Source organism: Eulemur rufifrons, chromosome 19 (assembly GCF_041146395.1).
Source record: "Eulemur rufifrons isolate Redbay chromosome 19, OSU_ERuf_1, whole genome shotgun sequence".
Lineage (NCBI taxonomy): Eukaryota > Metazoa > Chordata > Mammalia > Primates > Lemuridae > Eulemur > Eulemur rufifrons.
Genome location: NC_091001.1, coordinates 47,397,474 through 47,407,628, shown reverse-complemented (window position 1 = coordinate 47,407,628; position 10,155 = coordinate 47,397,474). Strand labels below are relative to the sequence as shown.

At 36.8% G+C, this 10,155-nt stretch overlaps 1 non-coding gene across 1 annotated transcript; it reads right to left on the bottom strand.

Annotated features, from left to right (window-relative positions):
* Positions 1-9,464: 9,464 nt before the first annotated feature.
* LOC138400489 (U1 spliceosomal RNA) lies at positions 9,465-9,628 on the bottom strand. The gene has a single exon (XR_011236364.1). It is a non-coding gene; the product is annotated as a U1 spliceosomal RNA (small nuclear RNA).
* Positions 9,629-10,155: the final 527 nt, after the last annotated feature.

Sequence of the window (10,155 nt, the reverse complement as noted above, 5' to 3'; positions counted from 1 at the left end):
TCAAGATACAGAATGGTTCCATCATAAGGGTGTCTCATGCCATGATTTTGTAGCCACAACCACCTCCACTCTTCCTATTGTCCCTAATCCCTGGCAACCACTAATCTGTTCTCCATCTCTATGGTTTTGTCATTTCAAGAATGCTATATAAAAAGAATCTTTAAGACTAACTTTTTTCACTTAGCATAATTCCTCTGTGATTCATTCATATTGTTGCATGTAGTAATATAATAGTTCATTCCATTTTTTTTTTTTTTTTTTTTTGAGACAGAGTCTCACTCTGTTGCCCTGGCTAGAGTGTAGTGGCACCATCACAGCACACTGCAACCTCAAACTCCTGGGTTCAAGCAATCCTCCTGCCTCAGCCTCCCGAGTAGCTGGGACTACAGATGCATGCCATCATGCCCAGCTAATTTTTTTCTATTTTTGGTAGAGACAGAGTCTTGCTCTTGCTCAGGCTGGTCTCAAACTTCTGACTTCAAGCGATCCACCTACCTTGGCCTCCCAGAGTGATAGGATTACAGGTATAAGCCACCCCACCTGGCCTGTTCATTCCTTTTTATTGCTAAGTAGTATTCCATGGTTTGGATGTACCACAGTTTGTTTAACCATTCACGTACTGAAGGACATTTGGGTTGTTTCTTGTTTGGGGCTATTATAAATAGCTTTTATAAGCATTTGTGTACAGGTTTTTGTGGGAACATAAGTTTTCATTTTTCTGGAATAAATGCCCAAGAGTGCAATTACTGGGTGCATGTTTAGAATTATAAAAAACTAACATACTTTGTTCCAGAGTGGCTGTATCATTTTATACTTCCACCAGCAATGTATGAGTGATGCCAATTTCTCTGCATCCTCAGCAACATTTGGTATATCATTATGTCTTATTTTAGCCATCTTGATAGGTGTGCAGCAATAACTAATAGGGTTTAAATTTGTATTTGGCTAATAACTAATAATTGTTGGCCATCTTTTCATGTGCTCATTTACCATCTGTATAGCCTCTTTAGTGAAATGTGTGTTCATGCCCTTTGTCTTTTTCTGACGGGATTTTTTTGTTTTACTGTTGAGTTTTGAGAGTTCTTTATTTATTGTCACATATGTTGTTGGCAAAGATATTCTCTCAGTCTGTAGCTTGTTTTTTTCCATCCTCTTCACAGAATTTTTTGCAAAGCAAAATATTTTAATTTTGATGAGGTTCAGTTAATCAATTTTTCATCTCATGGGTTGTACTTTTATGTTAAATTTAAAAATTCTTTGCCTAGCCCTAGGTCTCAAAGATTTCCAGCTATTTTTTAAATTTTTACACTTTACATTCATGTTTTACATTTAATTCATACATTTTGAGTTATAATTTTTATAAAAAGTGTGAGACTTAGGTTGAGGTTCTTTCTTTATTTTTGGTCTACGAATGTTCAATTATTCTAGCATCATTTGTTGAAAAGGCTATTCCTCCTCTAGTGAATTACTTTTGCATTTTTTTAAAAAACCACTTGGGCATATTTGTATGGGTCTATCTCTGGGTTCTCTATCTTCTGTTCCATTGATCTCTGTCTATGCTTGCGCCAAGACCACACAGTCTTGGTTATTGTAGCTATATTATATTAAATATATGAAGACTAGAGTGATTCTTCCTACTTGATTGTTCTTTTTAAAAGTTTTTTTAGCTATTCTAGGGCCTGTACCTTTCCATATAAATTTTACAAAAAGCCTATGTTATAAAACACCTTGTTACAAAACATTTTGTTGAAATTTTGATTAGAATTGAATTAAATCTAAAGTAATCACTTTGGAGAGAAGTCAAATCTTTACTCTACTGAGTCTTCCAATTCATGAACATGGTATGTTTCTCCATTTATTTAGAATGAAGTCCATTAGGTCACAGTATATAATTCTTTCGAGTATTTCTAGAATCCATTTACTATTTCATGAGTATTTTTGCAACTAAGTTCATGAGACGTACTGGTCTATAGTTTTCTTTTGGTGTACAGTCTTTGTCTGGTTTTGGTATGAGGGTAATATTAGCTTCCTAAAATGAATTGGGAAGTATTCTCTCCTCTCATATTTTCTGAAAGAGATAGTACAGAATTGGTGTTAATCCTTCTTTAAAGTTTTGGCAGAATTCTCCAGTGAAACTGTCTGAGACTGGAGGTTTTTTCTTTGAGAGTTTTAAAATTATGAATTCAATTGCCTTAATAGCTATAGGGCTATTCAAATTATCTATTTCATATTGAATGAGTTGTGGTAATTTGTGTTTTTGACTAAATGGTTCATATAACCTAAGTTGTTGAATTTATATGTGTATAGTTGTACTAGTATTCCCTTATCATTCTTTGATGTCTGCAGGGTCTATAGTCATGTCCTTTGTTTCATTTCTGATATTGGTAATTAGCGTCTTCTCTGTTGTATTTTTTGTAAGTCTTGCTAATTTTGTTTTACTGATTTTCTTATATTGTTTTTCTTTTTTCAATTTCATCAATTTCTTTATTATTTCCTTTCCTCTGCTTGCTTTGGTTTATTTTGCTCTTCTTTTTCTTGTATCTTGCAGTGAGACTTCCTCTTTGACCCATGGATTATTTAGAAATGTGTTCTTTAGTTCTCAAGTGTTTAGAGATTTTCCTCTTATCTTTCTGCTGTTTGTTTCTCATTTGATTCCATTGTGCTCAGAGAAGATACTTGGTATGATTACAAGTCTTTTAAATTTGTTGAGGTCTATGTTATGACATAGGATGTGATTTATCTTGGTATATGTTCCATGGGTACTTAAAAAGAATGTGTATTCTGCTATTATTGGGTGGAGTATTCTGTAAATGTTGATTAGATCTTGTTGGTTGGTGGTGATGTTAAGTTCTTTTACATCCCTGCTGATTTTCTGTCTACTTGTTCTATCAATTGTTGACAGACAGGTGTTGAAGTCTCCAACTATAATCTTGGATTGATCTATTTCTCCCTCCAGTTCTATCAGTTTTTTGTTTCACGTGTTTTGCAGCTTTATTGTCTAGTGCATAAATATTTTGAATTGCTATGTCTTCTTGGTGGACTGATCCTCTAATCATTATATAAATGTCCATCTCTGTCTCTGGTAATTTTCTTTGCTTTGAAGTCTTCTTTATGTGATATATTGCCACTTCTGCTAGCTATTTATTTATTTATTAATTATTTTTGAGACAGTGTCTTGCTCTGTTGCCCAGGCTAGAGTGCAGTGGCATCATAATAGTTTACTGCAGCCTCCAACTGCTGGGCTCAAGGGATCCTCCTGCCTCAGCCTCCTGAGTAGCTGGGACTACAGGCATGCACCACCATGGCCAGCCAATTTTTATATCTTTTTACATTCAACCTTGCTTGTATCATTGTATTTGAAATGAGCTTATTGTAAACATCACAGAGTTGCATCATTTCTTTTTGAGATGGGGTCTCACTATGCTGCCCAAGCTGGTTTTGAACTCCTGAGCCCAAGTGATCCTCCTGCCTTAGGCTTCTGAATAGCTAGGATTACAGGTACATGTCATGGCACCTGGCTTTTAATCCACTCTGCCAATCTTATCTTTTAATTGGTATACTTGTAAATGTACATTTACATTTAATGTAATTATATATCAGAGCTTAAGTGTGACATTTTATTTTTGTTTTTGTGTGTTCTCTTTGTTTTCACTTATTTTGTTTCTTTTTTCTTGCCATCTGGTGGGTTACTTGTGCAATCATCACCACTATCCATTTCCAAAAGCTTTTCATCATCCCAAATAGAAACACTGTACCCATTAAGCAATAACTCCCCATTTCCCTTTATCTACAGTGTTGTTTTTATTATACCTCTTTCTATAGACGTAGATATACTACAGTCTATTGGTGTCATTATTTTATCAGTTCAAGATAAGTATAGGAACCTTACCTCCCTTTACATCATCATCTTCCCTGTTTATAATTGTTTTAAATGTTTTCTCTACATACTTTTAAAACCATATCAGTGTTATAATTTTTGCTTCTCCTATCAATTTAGAAAATTTTAAAACGCAAGAGGAGAAAGGTCTGTTGTGTAAAACCATATTCTGGCTCTGTTCTTCCTTCCTGATGTTCTAAGTTTCCTTCTTTTATCATTTCCTTTTTGTTTGGAAACTTTCTTTAGATATCATTTTTGGTATGTCTGCTGGTGACAAATTCTCTTTCCTTTCCTTCATCTGAGATGGCTTGATTTCCCTTTACTTAAGGAAATTTTCCCTGGACATAGGATTCTGGCTTGATAACTATTTTCATAGATACTTGAAGATTGTCATGCCACTTCTTTCTGGTCTCCATGGTTTCTAGTGAAAAATTTCCTGTCATTCAAATTGGTTTTCCCTTATAACTAATGCATCATTTCTCTCTGGCTGTTTTCTATATATTTTTTATCTTCAGTTTTCAAAAGTTTCATTAGCATGTGTATTGGCATGGATTTCTTTGGGTTTATCCTATTTAGCTTCTTGAATCTGTCGGTTCATATATTTTGCCAAGTTAGGGAAATTTTCAGTTACTCTTTCCTTGAATACTTTTTTAAAAATCCCACAGATCCTTGAGACTCTGCTCATTTTTTCCCTTATTTTCTCTCCATTGTTTAGGTTGAGTAAGTTCTATTGGTCTGTCCCCAGATCCACTGATTCTATCCTATGTCCTCTTCACTGTACTGTTGAATCCATATAGCAAGTTTTTTATTTTCCTTATTGTACTTTTCGGTTTTTCAGTTCTATAATTTTCCTTTAGTTCTTTTGATCATTTACATTTCTTTGCTGAATTTTTTATTTTTAATTTATTTTAAGAGAATGTATAAATGTTGAAACATTTTTATGATGCTATTTTAATATCATTGTTAGATAATTCCAACATTTGCCTTATCTCATCATTTGACAGCTGTTGATTGCTGTTCTCATTTATGTTGTGATTTTCCTGGTTCTTGAATGAATGATATTTTATTGTATTCTGAACATTCTGGATAGCATATTATGAGACTCTTGATCCTATTTAATCTTCTTTTTTTAGCAGGCAGTGCCCTTGTTGAGATTTAGCACATGGGCTGTGGGGTGTGTATGCCCCACTGACACCACCTTGGCAAAATTGAAGTACTGACTCACATGGCCTTGTTGCAAATGGTGGGGTGGAAGTTCAGCTGTCCTCTTGCCCCACTGACAACTTCCCAGTGGAAGTGGGGGACCAACTCCTATCACCTCATTGCCTCTGATTAGGGGTATAGGTCCTGCTCAATCTGTTGACATTATCATCTAGGGGAACTGGAGCAGAGCACTGCTTGCTTCTACCAGGCAGGGGATGAAAGGTCAGCTCCCCAGTCAAGCCTGCCAAAACCATCCACAGGGATTTGGACAGTTGCCTCCCACTTCCATGGGTTAGGGGGTGGGGTGGAAGATCAACTTCCAAGTTGGCTCTGCTGAAACTGTGCTGGGTAGTGGGGTGGAGATTGCAGTTTTGCCATCAGTGTTCAAGCTGGACTAGGGCAGGTATTGCCAACAAAGTTTTTTGTTGTTAGGCTCCTCTTTTTTCCATTCCTTGGCTATGGAAAATAGGCTTTTTATGGATCTTTGTTTTATCTAGGCCTGTTTGTGGTGCTGGGTTGGAGACTTCTGCAGTGCTGTCTAGAATTTGGGAGAATATAAGAAAACCAGGGAATTTACCACGTCATTCCTCAAGTCCTCAGCTCCGCAGGCAGTCCAACTTCTTTTCACCTTTTCAAGTCTTTCTGTGCTTGTTTTTTGTGTTATGTCTAGGCTTATGGGGAGAAGCTGGCAGGAATAGAACTACTCCATCTTGGTGGAACCAGAAGTCTCAAAAGGCCATTTTTAAACACTTGCTTTAGTTTACTACCTGGAGTCTTCCCCAGGTTGTCAAAAGCCATGAATCCTGTATTCCAGCAATTTGCAACCTAAACCCTACCCTGCACAGATACAGAGTAAGATATACAAACAGACTGAATAAAATGCATACATGATATAAGAAGACTTCTGGTTTCCAGCCCACAAAAGGAGCTTGGAAGTCATCACTCCATCCTAATGACAAGTAAAAAAACTGAACAAACTAAAAAATCAACAACTCTTCTTAGATTTGTTAGAGAAGTGAGGTCATAGGGAAAACTACTGCCTCCAGAACTGGAAAGACAGATAGGCAGATACAGAGAGAATCACAACATACAGGAGCAGAAACCTTTGAGAGAACCAGTGCTCCATAGGAAAATCTAAACTGTAATTGCAGAATTACTGAGATTCAGTGTGGACAAGTCTAGGGGGTTAAAATTCTGGGTTGGAGGGGGCATCATAGAGGGCTCCCACACTTTTATGAGTTTTACCTCTAGGAGCTTTACCAGGTTCTCACACTCACAGAAAATAAATCCTTTTATGCTTCTGGAAGAAGGGGAAAAGTTGCCATTTTGAAATATACCAGAGCATCCAAAGATAAAAGAAAAAAATCTTGAACGAAGCCAGACAAGAAAAGCACCTTACCTAAAAGAGGAGCAAAGACTTACATTTGACTTCTCAGAAGTCATACAAGTAAGAAGAGAGTGGAGTGAAATATTTAAAGTGTTGAGAGAAAAACCCACCAACCTAGAATTCTGTATCCTGTGAAATTATCCTTTAAAAGCGAAGGAGAAATAAAGACTTTTTCAGACAAACAAAAATTGAGGGAAGGCCAGGCGCGGTGGCTCATGCCTGTAATCCTAGCACTCTGGGAGGCCGAGGCGGGTGGATCGCTCAAGGTCAGGAGTTCGAGACCAGCCTGAGCTAAGAGCGAGACCCCGTCTCTACTAAAAATAGAAAGAAATTATATGGACAACTAAAAATATATATATAAGAAATTAGCCGGGCATGGTGGCGCATGCCTGTAGTCCCAGCTACTCGGGAGGCTGAGGCAGTAGGATCGCTTAAGCCCAGGAGTTTGAGGTTGCTGTGAGCTAGGCTGATGCCATGGCACTCACTCTAGCCAGGGCAACAAAGTGACACTCTGTCTCAAAAAAAAAAAAAAAAAAATTGAGGGAATTTGCCAGTAGACTTGCCTTGTAAAGAACGTTAAAAGAAATTCCTCAGCTAGAAGGAAAATGATATAGCTCAGAAAGGAAGGAAGAGTAATAGAGAAGGAATAAGTGAAGGTAAAATGAAAACTTTTATTTTTCTTATTCTTAATTGATTTAACAGATAAGAGTTTGTTCAAAATAATAATAGCAACAATTTATTAAATGATTATAGTTTACATATAAATGAAATGAATGACAGCAATGATACAAGGGACTGGAGGGAAGAATTAGAAATATTTTGTTATAAATTACTTGCCCTACCCTTGAAGTGGTATAGTGCTATTTGAAAGTGGACTTGGTGTAGTTGTAAATGTATATTGCAAATTCTAGGACAACTACTAAAAAAAGTAAAAAGAGAAGTACAATTGATATGCTAAGAAAGGAAGAGAAAGTGGAATCACAAGAACAAGTAACATCACCCTGCATTTCTATAGGGTTTCATGGTTTACAGAGCACTTATGTGTGTGTGTGTGTGTGCGTGTGTGTGTGTGTGTGTGTATGTATATACTCTCAAAAATGTTGCAAAGTGTATATACTCTCAAAAATGTTGCAAGGTAGGTGGAGTAGGTATTATTTTTTAAAAAAATAAAGGTTCTTGCCTAAGGTTGAAAAGCTGGTAAGTGAAAGTGTTATAATTTTCGTGAATTTTAGGCCTATGCTCTTATTACCAAACCATATTATCTAGGATACATTATCCTTTATTCTACTGGAAATCTCATGTTTAACAAGAAATCATGGAGCACAATTTTGCTTTTTTTGAGGTACAGTGACTTACGAGTTTTAGAGTAGGAAAGATTTGAATTCAAATTCTAGCTCAGTCACTTATCAGCTGTATAATGTTGGATAAATTACTTATCCCCTCTGTGCCTCAGTTTCATTTGTAAAATGGGGATAATAACAAAATTACTATTGACTTTAAAAGATTGCTTTGAAGATTGAGATAATTATAGCAGAGTGCCTATCATATCGTAGGCACTCAATAAATGGTAGCTATTTATTATTATTATTATTACTTATTTTTTTTTTTTTTTTGAGACAGAGTCTCACTCTGTTGCCCAGGCTAGAGTGAGTGCCGTGGCGTCAGCCTAGCTCACAGCAACCTCAAACTCCTGAGCTCAAGGGATCCTCCTGTCTCAGCCTCCCATGTAGCTGGGACTACAGGCATGCACCATCATGCCTGGCTAATTTTTTCTATATATATTTCTAGCTGTCCATATAATTTCTATTTTTAGTAGAGATGGGGTCTCGCTCTTGCTCAGGCTGGTCTCGAACTCCTGAGCTCAAACGATCCGCCCATCTCGGCCTCCCAGAGTGCTAGGATTACAGGCGTGAGCCATCGCGCCTGGCCGGTAGCTATTTATTATTAGGGATAAATAAATAAAGCCCAAATAAAAACAAATAAAAAATACCTCACTGCATTTCCATAATGAGGAAGTAATGATTCAGACTCCAAGCTTTCAAAAACAGGAAGGATGCCTCTGTTCATTCCTGTTTGGTTGTGTAGCACCTCACATGTTACTTAATAAGCACTGGCATCTCTGTAATTTTAGAACTGAAAGGAACTTAAAGGTCATCTATTCCAAGTGTCTCATTTTGTAGATAAGGAAACTGAGGCTGGGAGGGGTTGAATGAATTACTTCATGGTTACAGCCCTAGCACCTTCCTGCTGCAGCTAGAAAGGCACACAGTGAGCAGGAAACAAAGTATAGAAAAATATCCAGGTTCCAGAAAGGAAAAGATTCAGACTAATAACACCCGAGGGAGCAGATCCAAAAGACATAAATACCCCTCCTCCCAGACAGGCTCAGCACAAAGGACTAGGGCAATGCCTGAGTACCATCCTCACAGAAGTCTATAAGGGGACAACCAGATTAGAACTGCCCTGGCCTCCAGGAGTGGTGAGGGCTACCCTGGGGAGGACTCTGCTGCTGGGAAGAGGCTATCTGCTACAAACATTAGTGGAGCTGAAAGAAGAGGGGTGATACAGACGAAAGGCATTATTGGAAGACCGCCTATCCAGTCTCTAAGATTGGGTCACAAATATCATTCATCCAGCCAGCAAACAGGCATTTAAATGGCAATGTGCCCCCAAACGACACAGGAGATACAAAAGATGTAGAAAACATTCAGATCAATAATTTTTGCTAGTAGTTGTGCTTTCACCCATTTCTTAAACTTGTCTTAGAAGCAATTCCCAGAAAGGTCTCAGATATTTTTTTTTTTACTTGAAAATGATGAAAATTGATTTTTTTTAAATAAGAAGAAATGCTATTTTTCTTAAGTCAGTATTTCTTAATAACATTTTGTCAGTTTATGCTTACTTTTATAGTGGCTGTGAGCTAGAACAAAGTCAGGAAATTAGTAAAGTCTTCTCCATGAGAACTTTGCAAACCTTGCCAATTCATTTTTCCCCCCTCAGGAGAGAGAGTGAACACAGTCCTACACTACCACAAATTATGCAGTTGAGTTTCCCACATTTGGGGAAGTCACAGGGGTCAGCACATCTGGAGTGCAATGGATAAGTCTTACCCTGAGAAAACCACTTTTTTGATCATGTTATGCCCACTGCCAGGTAGATATTGCTTATTCATTTTTATAATCATTAATTGTAAACACAGTTTTTCTTGTCCTTATTTGAAAGTGTATTTTGTATAAAAGTACATTTTTAAAGCAGTTTTTTTTTTAAAAGTAATTTTTCAAATCTGAGAGATGAAGGTTTTACTTTTTCTAACTTGCCTCTCTCTGGTTTCAGTCTGCTAAGAATAAACCAGAGTGAAAAGAATATGTATGAGATATGTTGAATAAGCTAAGCTAGAGCTATTAAACATTTCAAAAAGATGTCAAAAGCAGTTCTAAAAACATTTTTTTTTTTTTGTTGTTAGAGAAATGTTAAGTGGACAAGAAAAGCTATTTTCAAAATAGTAAATATAACCAGAACTATCTTTTGTAAAAAATGCACAGAGGCGAATATGTGTATGCCCAATGTGTATGCCCTGGAAATTCACCCCAAATGCTAAAACTGATTTTTTTTCTGGGTCTTGGGATTTCATGGGATTTTCATTTCTGTTTACTTATTTGTATTTTCTAATTTTCCCACAACGAATATG